The sequence below is a fragment of the Ambystoma mexicanum genome, chromosome 3p (genome assembly GCF_040938575.1).
Source record: "Ambystoma mexicanum isolate Mex_15411 chromosome 3p, UKY_AmexF1_1, whole genome shotgun sequence".
NCBI classification, from domain to species: domain Eukaryota; kingdom Metazoa; phylum Chordata; class Amphibia; order Caudata; family Ambystomatidae; genus Ambystoma; species Ambystoma mexicanum.
The window spans coordinates 1,043,329,656-1,043,341,683 of NC_090925.1; the positions used below are offsets into that span (position 1 = coordinate 1,043,329,656).

The window sequence follows — 12,028 nt, forward strand, 5'->3', positions numbered from 1 at the left end:
ACATTTATCCTAATTCTTACTAATGTTTTTTGACTATCACTCACAGAAGGCTCCGGATGGCTGGAGACAGTCGGGCTGGTTTCCGAGTTCAATGGTTTTGTAAAACAAGAACCATTGTTATTTTTCTCTAATGAGATGCCATTTCCAGTGACAGTAATAGTTTTATTATTCTTTCGGTCATCCATTTTGGTCGCCTCTTTATTTGCAGGGCAGACATTTGCTTCGATGTTAGTTGTGCCGCATCCATTTAGTGCAGTCCACTACAGCTTCTATTAAATCTGTTTTTTCAGCCATCTCGTTTCTAGCCAAGTCACTTAGCCTGTTGTGCAATTTCGCTGAAGTTTCGGCTTCACCATCAAGCCTTCTTTGTAAATGCTCCGGGAACATTTCTAAAGAGGTAAGCTTTGCATTCATCAGAAAGTCTCCTGATCTTTTAGGTTATCATTCAATGTCTCGTATAATTTGACAAACGGTACCGTTGCAGTTGTCGTTGCTGCCAAGACATTATTATGAATCTGCAGCCCAGCTGCAATGGAGAGCTGACTTTTATTGATTTTAGACCGCTCATCCGCATCTGCTGGCTGTTGTACCATCGGTCGACGTGAAGAATTATCACCTGAGGTGTGCGTTGTCTTCTTTCCATCGCCATTAACATGGCTTCGACGGTCATTAACAATGGTAGGTTGTCTGTGTATCACTGCTTGTTGTTAGTGCCTGGGTTGATTTCACATTTAACAGGTTGCTTGTCGGCTCCTTATATAACCTTGACATCTCTGGCCTCTTCCCATTGATCGCTAACACCTTAGAGCTACTCAATGCCACTGACGAAGGTGAAACTCCTTGAAGGTGGCGACCGCCTTCTGCAGATATCGGAAGTTCACAGCTAACATTGAGTCGCTCTCTTAACTTAGGAAGTCTTGTTTAAGGCACTCAGCTAGAAGGGCCTCTCTCTTCGGCAGCTCGTCATATTGCGTAGAGGGGGACAGCATGGACTCTCCATCTTTTGCATTGTCAGGCAAGTCTGAGGGTAACAATCTTTTTATGAATTGAATTCCATTGTCAGAGCATATGGCCGTCTTTGTAATTTCACTCTTTGCGGTGCTCTCCACGAGCTTGCTTACCTTACACTGTAACGTCGCTCTGTCTTTATCACCAAGTTCACTACATGTGCTTTCGGTGATCTCGTAACTTGAGCATTATGTGGCTCACACGTGAGAGCTTTAAGGACAGCATCAGTGGAGTATTGTTCAATACATAGGGCATGGACAATGGACTGGACAGGTCCCTGACAGCTCGACTAATCTCTTTATTACGCTCTAGATTATTGCTTGTTGTCTGCAAATTGATGTCTTTTAAAGCATCGTTATAATCCACTGGGCCGTCATTGAACTCATCTGCTTCGAGTAGTTCAGTGTCAGTGATATCATGTATCCGTGTTTCAGGATGAAAAGTGTTACTGTTTACAAGGTCAAAACCCGCTGCTGTGTCTAAGGTGAGCGGATTGAGAAAAGTGGGACGAATCAAAGAACTTGCAGCGGGAGATAAAACAGGTGGTACTTGAGCAGAGGGAGAGGTTGAAGCAGCTGAGAATCCGCAATCAAGGCTGCCCGGCACCGTCTCGCACGCCAACCCTTCACTCACCTCTGCAAGAGATTCTCCACACGCAATGACTAATCCCCTACCCTAAGGTGCCTTTTGTTATGGTAGCAGAGTCCTTCTTCAAGAGCTCGGAAGATCTGAAGGTCTCTGTGTTGGTGGTTTGGCAGGTTTAGCTTCTCAGGTGGGGCCCCTCTCTTCCATTCTGCTTCTGCCTCCAGAAGACTTCCTTCCTTAGTATACACATATGTCTGACGACAATTTTGGGTTAGGTCTATTGCTTTCTGCTCCGCTCAGGATGGGTCGTCCTATTACAAATTAATAAAATTACTTTTTACTCCCATTTTACCTTCTATGGAGATGTCTTTCCCACTTGGTTTCCCAGTGTAGTTATGTGACTTGCTCTGTTTCTAATGCGATATCTTCCTTTAACGCATGGGATGGAACCTAAAAAACTTTCACCCCTATGGGGTTCTTTATCTCCAGGAGAGCTATGTGCTTATTTTCTTTGGTTGGCTATCTAGGTTCCCAAAGATGGTATGAATTGAAGTGTTTTAAATGTTTGAAGGCACAACAGAGGCGTTTATTTCAGATGGGTTTTTCCTAACCTACTAGTATAGGAAAACTTTGTTCAATGTTTTCCCCCTCTTTTAACCAGTTGGTTTTGGTGGCCTGTAAGGAAGGCTGGAATTGACACTTCTTCCAGTTGTTTTTTCTGACAGTGGCCCTCATTACGACCCTGGCGGAAATCGTAAAACGATGGCGGAGATGCAATACCGCCATCGAATAGCGCTCGGTGCGACTATGACCCGCCACCGCAAAGTACGAAGCCATTAGCGACACCGTAGTGAACGCCAACGCTAACTGCACCAAGCACGCGCGCGCGCGCCATGCCAAACCGTAAATACCACCATGGCGCAAGGGTACGCGAATTCCGACCCTAGCGGACATGTACTTAACGCCATCAAGCATGGCGGAAAGCACCATTCCGCCATGGTGAGAAGTACGGCATCGCGAATCAACCGTAAACGGCCCCACTGAGTGCCTGTACACCGCTCCCTGCCCACAAAGTACAACTCCTCGTAGGTGCAATGAAGTCACAATGCTACCAGTGAAATGTACAAGTCACCCATGCATGCCAACGAACAAAAGATCCACAAGAGGGGCCAATGGGAGCTGCAGGGCACAGATGGCACGAATACAGAAGCCATTCCAATGGACATGACCACATTCCCCCCCCCCGAAACGCACGCAAACACAGGCACCTGTGACCAGCAATATTCCGAAAATCACAACATTCCACCAGTCCACCTGGCTGACCGTCGTCTGTTACACAAAACCCAATCCCCCGCCCCTGAGCATGACAACATTCAAACAGTCATATTGGCAGCCCCCATCCCTGACCTCACTCGGCTCCGTAGGCAAACGCGCCCAGCACAGTACCACGCGACTATACTCCGAAACCGGAACCCAATGCAGATCTCCTCACAACACATCGCTCCCCAAATAGGAATATGCCACATCACTCGCAAAGAAGAACGCTACACGTCCCATATCAGAATAGAAATTTAATGCACAACCAAATCACCAAGCTCATACAGCCATTAGTCCATGAACTACAAAACACATATCACCATCGTGGGCTGCATCCGCAAGGAATGACCAGCTACTACTTGTGTGACGCCCTGTTCCATCATGGTACACAGAGCCACATTCACGTACGAAAAGGCAACATGGAAGCGCACAGAACCGCAGGCCCGTCCCAATGGGGAGGCACTAGTCCAACTGAAAGGCCGAAATGTTGCTCCGAGCCACTAGTACTGCGTAAGGGCATGTGGGCCATTGGCGATCGTCCCATAAGATCGTAATGCTGCTACACTGATGAACACGAAGCAGCAGGTGTCGTGAGTAAACGCCATCTGCAGGAGTGGCATACAGATGGCAGTGGCAAAAGGGGAGGAGATACCTGTCAACCAAAAGAAAAGAAAAAGAACAGAATGGCCATCAGAACTACATTCGAACAACTCACTCCAATGACCACACTAAATCCACAGCCATATGCATGCTAGCCCACTCCAAAGGATCATCACCACCCCAAAACCACTTGCGACTCATAACTATCTATATCGAGGTGTAAACACCATCCCAAACGAGTGTACCTGTGCATGCGTCTGTCAAAACAGATTCCATCAGATGGGAATGTTAACGTGCATGGACACAAGTGTCTGAAGGCGCGTCGAGACAGGGAGGGCTCAACAAGGCCAGATAGACGATGGTCCCACTATGGCAGCCCTGCATCACATAGCGCAGGGGAGGCGGATAGATTCCAAGAAGCCCTGTACATGGCAAACCCTGTATCAAATCACCTGCCCATGCATCCATTCATCATTCCCTCATCCTGTTATAAAAACGCCTGAATATTTACTCACAAAACATTCGGAATTTCCATTGAGTCTGTGCGTCATGCAGCCTGCAAAATCCACAGTGTCCCAGCCCGTAATTTCAGTGATGTGAAGTTACATGAATTTGGGAACGTCCGGCCTCATCGCCCACGTCACAATTGCGCATCCCAAACTATTCATATCAATCATTGCTTCCTCGCCATGGCCTCTGTCTCAAGGACATCGAACAATAGAACGTTATATCTGCAGTCAGACCTGTGGGCATCTCCCCGGCGCTAGCTGAAAACCGAAAGCGCCGGCCTTCGAATTCCTCATTTGCAACATCACGTCGAAAAGGAATCTGTGGCCGTTTGAAATCACAAATTAATCCATCTAGTGCAGCTGTGTGTGAAAATGTCAACTGCCATCACCCACTAATGGGACGCCCCGCCCGTCGTTGCAACTCGGTACAGTGATGCATGAGGGCCCACCGTTACTCGAGTACTACGTTCCACTAACCCATCACAAGTCTGTTCGCGACTGCAAAGATTGTATGTGAAACAATGGGACCATAGCCGATTGTACATATCAACAAATGTTACACGGCCATCGGGTACAAATACATGATTGCAATAGCAAGATGCCGTTCCTCGAATAGCAGCGTTGTGTGCGGGACGTGCTCGCCCAAAGGGGAGAGCAGCTTGCACAGGTGGAATGAATCACCACAGGTGGAGGCCATACAGCCTGAAAACACATTAAGTGCACACCCAGTCTCCTCCCACAACCACACCCACTCCGAAATGCTACCGGCAGGACTCGCGATGTTGGACGAACACCAACTACAACCGGCCGCACGGAGGAGACGCAGGAGGAGGAGGAGGCCAAGGCAGGGCCCGCAAGGGCCGCCAGCACAGCCACTACCACCACGCAGGCAGCCCGCAATCCCACGCCTCCGAGCACATCCGTTCAACCTCACTGATGAGCAGATCCACACCCTCTACCGTTTGGACCGGGACACCATAGCCGCAATAGTGGACATGACACAGGCTGACCTTGTCAGCATGATAGACAGCCCAACCGCCATCCCACCCCTACTGAAGGTGGTGTCTGTACTCCACTTCCTGGCCACGGGGACCTACCAGCACACAGTCGGACAGTTGCATGGCATTTCTCAGCCACTGTTCTCACGGACACTATTGCAAGTGCTCGATGCCCTCCTGAAGCACGCAGACGACTACATCTCTCTACCACGCTCGGAGCAGGACATTACCAACACAAAAGTGGGATTCCATGCACTTGCCGGCATACCGGGTTGCATTGGTGCCATCGACTGCACCCATGTGGAATTGGTCGTCCCACATGCCATGGAGGCCCAGTACCGCAACCGAAAACAATTTCATTCCCTGAATGTACAGATGGTGTGTGACTCCAACAGGATCATTACACATTGTTGTGCCAGATTCCCTGGATCAACCCATGATTCTATGGTCTTGAGGAACTCTACTATACCACGCTACATGGAGCGACACGCAGGGAACAGATCCTGGCTACTCGGTGAGTCTCTTTTCATGCATGATGATGCAGAGTATGTGATGCGGCAATGACCTGGCAGGAAGGGGGTGGGGGTGTGCGTACGTAGCAATGGCATTCCACATCATACGTTTATCGTCCACATACAGGTGATGCTGGGTATCCACTGAAGAGATGGCTCCTCACACCAGTCCGGAACCCACGGAACCAGCAAGAGCAGGACTACAACCATGCCCACTCACGTACCCGTGTAGTCATTGAACAGGCATTCGGCCTACTGAAGACTCGTTTCCGCTGCCTCAGCAGGTCTGGCGGGGCACTCCTGTACCGCCATGAGAAGGTTGCAAAGATGGTGATGGCATGTGTCATGCTCCACAACATGTGCGTACGTAGAAATGTGCCCATGCCCCCTGACGCAGAACTGCAAGCACCTGATGATGGTCATGATGAGGGTGGGGATGTGGCAGCACCTCAAGGAGTCTGCGAGGCACCGGAGGGCCGTGACATTCGTCAGCATCTCATTGATGCATGCTTCTAGCACTCACGCCTGGTGGCTGATACATGGACACGGGACTCGTGGCACTGTGTGTGTCTGGTACATGCACAATATGCACTATACGCCTAGGATGGCCTAGTACATTATGATCATTGTCGACACATCTCATTGGTTGATCATGCACTTGTTTATGGCATATGTGATATCATGTTGAACACACTATCGACCCGCCACCCAAGTGAGCCCAACACACCCCCTCCACCCTCCTACCTCCCCCCCGAACACCAGTGTCCAAAGATGCTCATTGTCAGTGGGCTGTCGCTATTGCAAGCCCCCTCTGCGGGTGTCAGGGGCACCCCTGCCTGTGGAGCGCAGGTTCCTCCCAGATCTACGTTGGGGGCTGCCCTGGACGGAACTTGCAACGGATGATGTCTCTGCCTGCTCACGTCCATGCATGTCCCTAAGGGTTTGTGAGAGCTCCGTGAGCACACGGCGCACTGCGGCAAGTTCGGCACATACGTCTTTGGACGTCGCATGCAGTTCCCCCCTCAGGCTCTCGGTGCTTCTCTCCATTTGGACTCTCAGGCTCTCGGTGCTACTCTCCATTTGTGCCCTTAGTGTCTCTGTACCTCTCTCCATTTCTGCCCTGAGTGTCTCAGTTGATGTTTCTATGTCTGCCTTAGTGCCCCCACATTCATCGGCATGGTCCTTGAGGAGCGTGGCCAGTTGCTGCTGTTGCCCGATTAACTTGTCGAGGGACTGTTGCCTCTGCTGGGCCATGGCCATTTGCGGGGGTGTCACAGAGGGGCTGTTGACCTCATGTTGCCTTGCCACAGGGCTTGGGGGGGATGGCCAGTCGTCGTCTTGTGGGTGCCCCTGCGTGGTATTCTCATGTTGTACGGGATGGGACAGACAGGGGGATTGGGACAGGTCATGGATGGATCTGACTTCGACATCCCCGTCTTCTGTGTCGGAGCATGCTGCCATCAATGGGGTGTCACCTATGGTGCTGCTGCCACCAGAGCCAGTGCCTTCTGTGGCATCCGTTGGGGGGACCTGTGGTGGTGGTGTTGTGGGCATGCTGGCTGCTGGGGTGCCTGTTGATGTTCCCTCCTCTGTGCTGCCACCTGATTTGTGCTGCTGCCGTGTCTTGATGCGTGCAGCTGAGGTGGAGGGTCTTTGGCCGTTGGTCTTGGCCCTCTTTGCAGGTGTGCTGGTAGGGGTGTTCTGTTGCTCGTCGTTTGGATCGGACCCTGTGGTGGAGTAAAGGAGGGCGAGGGTTATTATTGGGTCTGTGGGTATTGGAATGGCATTGTATCACATGCATTGGGGTGGTACATGAGGGTGATTTGGGTCGGGGCCTTGGAGGTGCTTTCATTTGTGTGTGGGGTGAGGGTGCAGTTGTTTGGCAGCCTGCAGTTAGGGTGTGCCTGCTGGACGTGTGGTGGGTGTTTTAGGGGTTTTTATTTATTTATGTATTTATTGTGGTTTTAAAGTGCGCTATGAGGGCGATGTGTGTGGACGTTCTCCTGGACATGTGTTTCTGTTGCACTATGTGGACACATGGTACTTCACATGATTGGACATTGTGGATTTAGCATTGTTTTATCTGGCCCACCTACCTGAATCTTCTGATGTCTGCACTCCTTTCTCCATCCCTCCGACTCCCTCAATGCTCTCCATTCCGATGGTGGAGGCACAGATTTCTTCCCAGGGGGTCAACTTGATGGGTGACTCAGGACCTCCCCCGGTGGCTGTGGCAATGTTGCGGTTGGCAGAGAGTATGCTGCGGACGCGTATCCGCAGGTCGTCCCACCGCTTTCTGCATTGCTGTGGGGTGCGGGGTGCGGTCCCCACCGCGCTTACCCGCTGTGCCACCAGAGCCCATATGGCCTTCTTGTTCGCAAGTGCCGTCCTGGTCATTTGCGTGGAGAAGACGACGGCAGCATTCTCATGGAGGGTCTCTGTTAGCACGGTGAGTTCCTCACGGGAGAAGTGGACCTGCCGCTTGCGGTCGCACGCTTTCTTCGCTACTTTTCCCATTTTTCTTGGTTTCGCTAGGGTGGATGACGGGTTGGGGTGTGTCTCAGGGTAGTGTTTTTAGTGGTTGTGTGGTTTTAGTGGTTTTATAGGTGTACGGCGGGATGTTTCCCGTTCCGGGGCCATGTTTTTGCTTCCGTTTCCGTATATTTCCGGTCACCGTACTTTCCGGTAGGCGCACTCTGCGGTGTCCGCTGTGATGGGTGGCGGTATTGCACCTAGGGCGCCGTACGGCGGCGGTGTGGGCCGTTTTGGGGTCATTTCCGCCATCGCGGACTTTGCACTTCCGCCATGGCGTGGTGCTCGTGCCCGATGGGTCGGAATGGACCGCTCTTTGCTCCTTCGTGCAATGGCGGAAACGCTATTTACGCTGTTGCGGTCCGGTCAGTCACTTTCCGCCAGGGTCGTAATGAGGGCCAGTGTTTTTGTCTATGCCTTATAAGACAGTTATTCGGGCAGCCTAGTCTTGGGCAATTTTTCTTGCGGTCAGCTGATTGATTTAATGAAATCTTTTCAAACATTTTCTTTCCTATTATTTGGTTATATTATTTATTATATTGTCTCTATTGTATTGATCATGTGGTACTAATGGGATGCAAGGGCTTTGAACTTGCATAATATGAGCCTGTCTTGTCATAGAATGACTAATCCCCCCACACTAACGTGAGATGGGGGTTTAGATTCTATTAAAGATAAGGAGGCGATTATTATAGGATATGAAATGATATGACAGTTATGACACGCATGTACACGGGTGGTTCAAGAGAGAACATTCTTTGGTTTGTTGTTCTTCCCATCCACCCACCCTTCTTGCTTGTTGTTCTTACAGCTACGAGTTGAGGTTCTGATCAGGAGTGTGGCTCGCAGTGACAAGTTATGGAGTGCGTGGTACGAGAGCTTCGCTGGATTTGCCTTCATCGTTTATTATCTGATCTGTGCAGTGGACGTCTGGTTCAAGACAGCTACAGAAAAAGGAATTGAGATTAGAGTAATGGATTTATATAAGGAAGGGTCCCTGCTCATTGGTCTCCTGCAGGGCATGACCGGTCCTCCATCATGGATTGGGGAGCTCCCTTTCATTGACATTGAACTCTATTAGTTCTGTTCTTTACAACTTTTTTGTTTGTAAAAGTTGTTTCTTTGCTGCTGTGGTTTCAGAGTAAAGATGGTAATGCATAATATGAGCCTCCTGTCTTGTCATAGAATTCAGAGTCCATTCGGTGTTGCAGCAGCTTCTGCCGGGTGAGAGGTCCTATCACATCAGGCTTTTCTTTTCTTTTTATATTTCCTGCAAAAGGTCGCAACCAAACACTGGCTACCAAGAGCTGCCAGGATCCCACCAAGAGTTCACGAATGCTACAACTGCGAGGGGCAGACTGGACTCTACGCGCCCGTGTTACGCATTCCTTTTGTCGGAGGGGTTTTAATTAAGGAGGCAGTGCAATCCAGCGATCTCACGCACAGGCCTCCATAAAAAACACAGCGCCCAACAGGAGAGCAATGACAGGAAGCAATGTGTGAGCGACTACAACCCACAGAACCTTTACATAGGTACCCCCCCTCCAGGGACGTCATTTAGGGGTCACCAGAGGTTGCAACTGCAACATCTGAGGTCTCCCTTGCGACCACTGTGGTCACCCTTGCAACCTTTGTAATGAAAGCTCATGGGCTGTGGCCAGCACCATGTGGCTCTTTAGTTTTGGAGTGGCTGGCCTTCTTGTTAAAGCCTCTTTAAAAAAGAGAAGAAAAAGAAGAAATGGAGTGACTCAACTAACACTTTCAGCACTGACCCTAAATAAGAAAGATTAGGAATACCAAATAATGTGTCTTTCTGGAATTCTATACAATAATTGATAGACTCATTAAATGTTTATTTGAGGCACACTTCAGGGGGTGAGTCACTCAATTAGTCTGTTCTTAAACGCATCAACTCAGCCTTTCATCCTTCTGAAGTCGATAAATGAGTACCAACACAGGTTGGGTGATATTGGGTGTATATGTTTTCTATATAAAGCACTTAAGCCTAAGTGCTAAATAGTAACACATCATTATCATTTGGTCATGGACGTCTGCTTGCATTCACAGTAGTTTGGTAATATGGGCCTATACACCGATACATATGGCGATGCATTCTTGTATGAAATGTACATCACATTATAGTGATATCGTAACCATATTTTTTGTAGTGTACAATGCTATGTGATAGCGCATTCTGTTTTGTCAACGAGTGAAAGGTCGTGTTCCATCGCATCCCGCGATATCCCTTCGGGGTGGGATCAAATGACATTACTTCCTGTGATGTCACTAGGGGTCAAGGGTCGTGTGATGTCACTTCCGCTACCCCTGGCATTTTGGTGAAATGAGGTCCCTGCCCCCCTCCTTACTTGCCACCAGCACTCGTGGTAGGTGGTAGGGTCCCCCAAAGAGGAGCTCCTTTCCGGCAATACAATGCGAAAAAGAGATTCCTCGTCCGCTTCGGTTCACAGACTCGCCGAGAATCGCTAGAGGAAAGCACCATGCAGCGTGGTGCATGCAGGCAGGACTGTTTTCAAACCGTCACTGCTGTAGACAAAGGTCAATAGCTGTATTCTGCTACAGAAGTCTTCATCTTTTCTTTGCAAGGGTGTTCAGCTGGGAGTTGCCTGGAGCCGAGGTTCAATTAATGCAGACGTTCAAAACTAAATCCTGAGCCTGAAAGTGGCCTCTTCAACGCGACACCTGAGCCTCCCTCAACAGGAGCAAGTCCAAAAGACTGTGTCCCCAACGGAATCTAGAACCTCAGCAGTGGTCTCTGGGAAATCTGACTCTGAGGGATACGTTAACATACCTTTTTCTTTTTCCTAATACTTCCAAAAGGTTACATAAAGTCCTATGCCCATCTCTCTCTCCTACCTGACATATCAGTGGTGATCTGTTCAAGGATTGTCTCCTAATCCTATCCTAGTGTAGTAGGATTAAGAGTTACTTACCTGAACTTTTTGAACTTGGAATCACAACCACTGGCATCGTCCAATCACATAGTAAACCTATCTGAAAAGTATAACTTTGGAAACGGTGACTTTAGGGCACAAGGTCAACCCATTTTAGGGCTGTACTTACTAAGTGCTAGGAAATTGTGTTGTGATTGTTCTAAAGTATTTCTACTGAACTTTGTGCCTGAGTACGTACTTGTTTTACAGTGGTTAGTGACTCAAATGCTTTCGATCTTTTCCTAAGGTTGAATGTGTACATATATGTTTTATAGTAAGTGTGTCACAAAATGTACCTAGAGGTTTCATTGCTTAGTGTGTATTTTAAATGCCTAATTAATCATTGTATATGTTTGCACTTGTTGTTCTGTGTGGGCACATTGTAGCCCTAGACCACTCTCAACCCCCCTCCTAAGTCTAAGCATTAACGCTCTGCCATCTACCTTGATTAGGTTTGACTACGCTGTAGAGTAGTTCCTGTTTACCATCTCAACCCGGAGAAATTAAAAAAAAATAACCTTTAGCTTGTGACAGACTAACTTTTATGCATGACTCAGAAATTCTGCCTGCTGATCTCGCATGTGCTGCCTCTTGGTTGACTTCTGTTAATACTAAAATGGACTGCTCATTTCTGCTATAATAAGAGGAATGGCTAACCAATGCAGGTGTTTCTTTTACATGTGACAGTGGCTGTCCTTTTTATGCATCTCCATTTTAGGCCACCTCTTCTGAAAGGAAGGCTATAGTGTATTGCTTGCTACAAAGACCTCAATAGTAGTGATGCGAGAACAATTCTCAAAAAGGGACAGTGTGTGGGCTACAGCCATCTTTTAAAAAATCAAAATATATTTCAGCAATCACTGCCCTTAAATAATGTTAGGTTTAGGGAAATACACCACTCCACTACCTTAGTTCCTGCTTCCCTGGGTAGGAGAAATAGCTTGAGGGTGGTGGCCAAGAATTGATAACAAAAACAAAATGTAATTCTGTCACATTCTATTTCTTTTATACACAAC

At 48.6% G+C, this 12,028-nt stretch overlaps 1 protein-coding gene across 3 annotated transcripts in view; it reads left to right on the top strand.

Moving 5' to 3' along the window:
* The window catches only part of CDK5RAP1 (CDK5 regulatory subunit associated protein 1), a 741,070-nt gene that overhangs the window by 297,034 nt on the left and 432,008 nt on the right, over window positions 1–12,028 (top strand). The gene's annotated exons all lie outside the window — the stretch shown is intronic.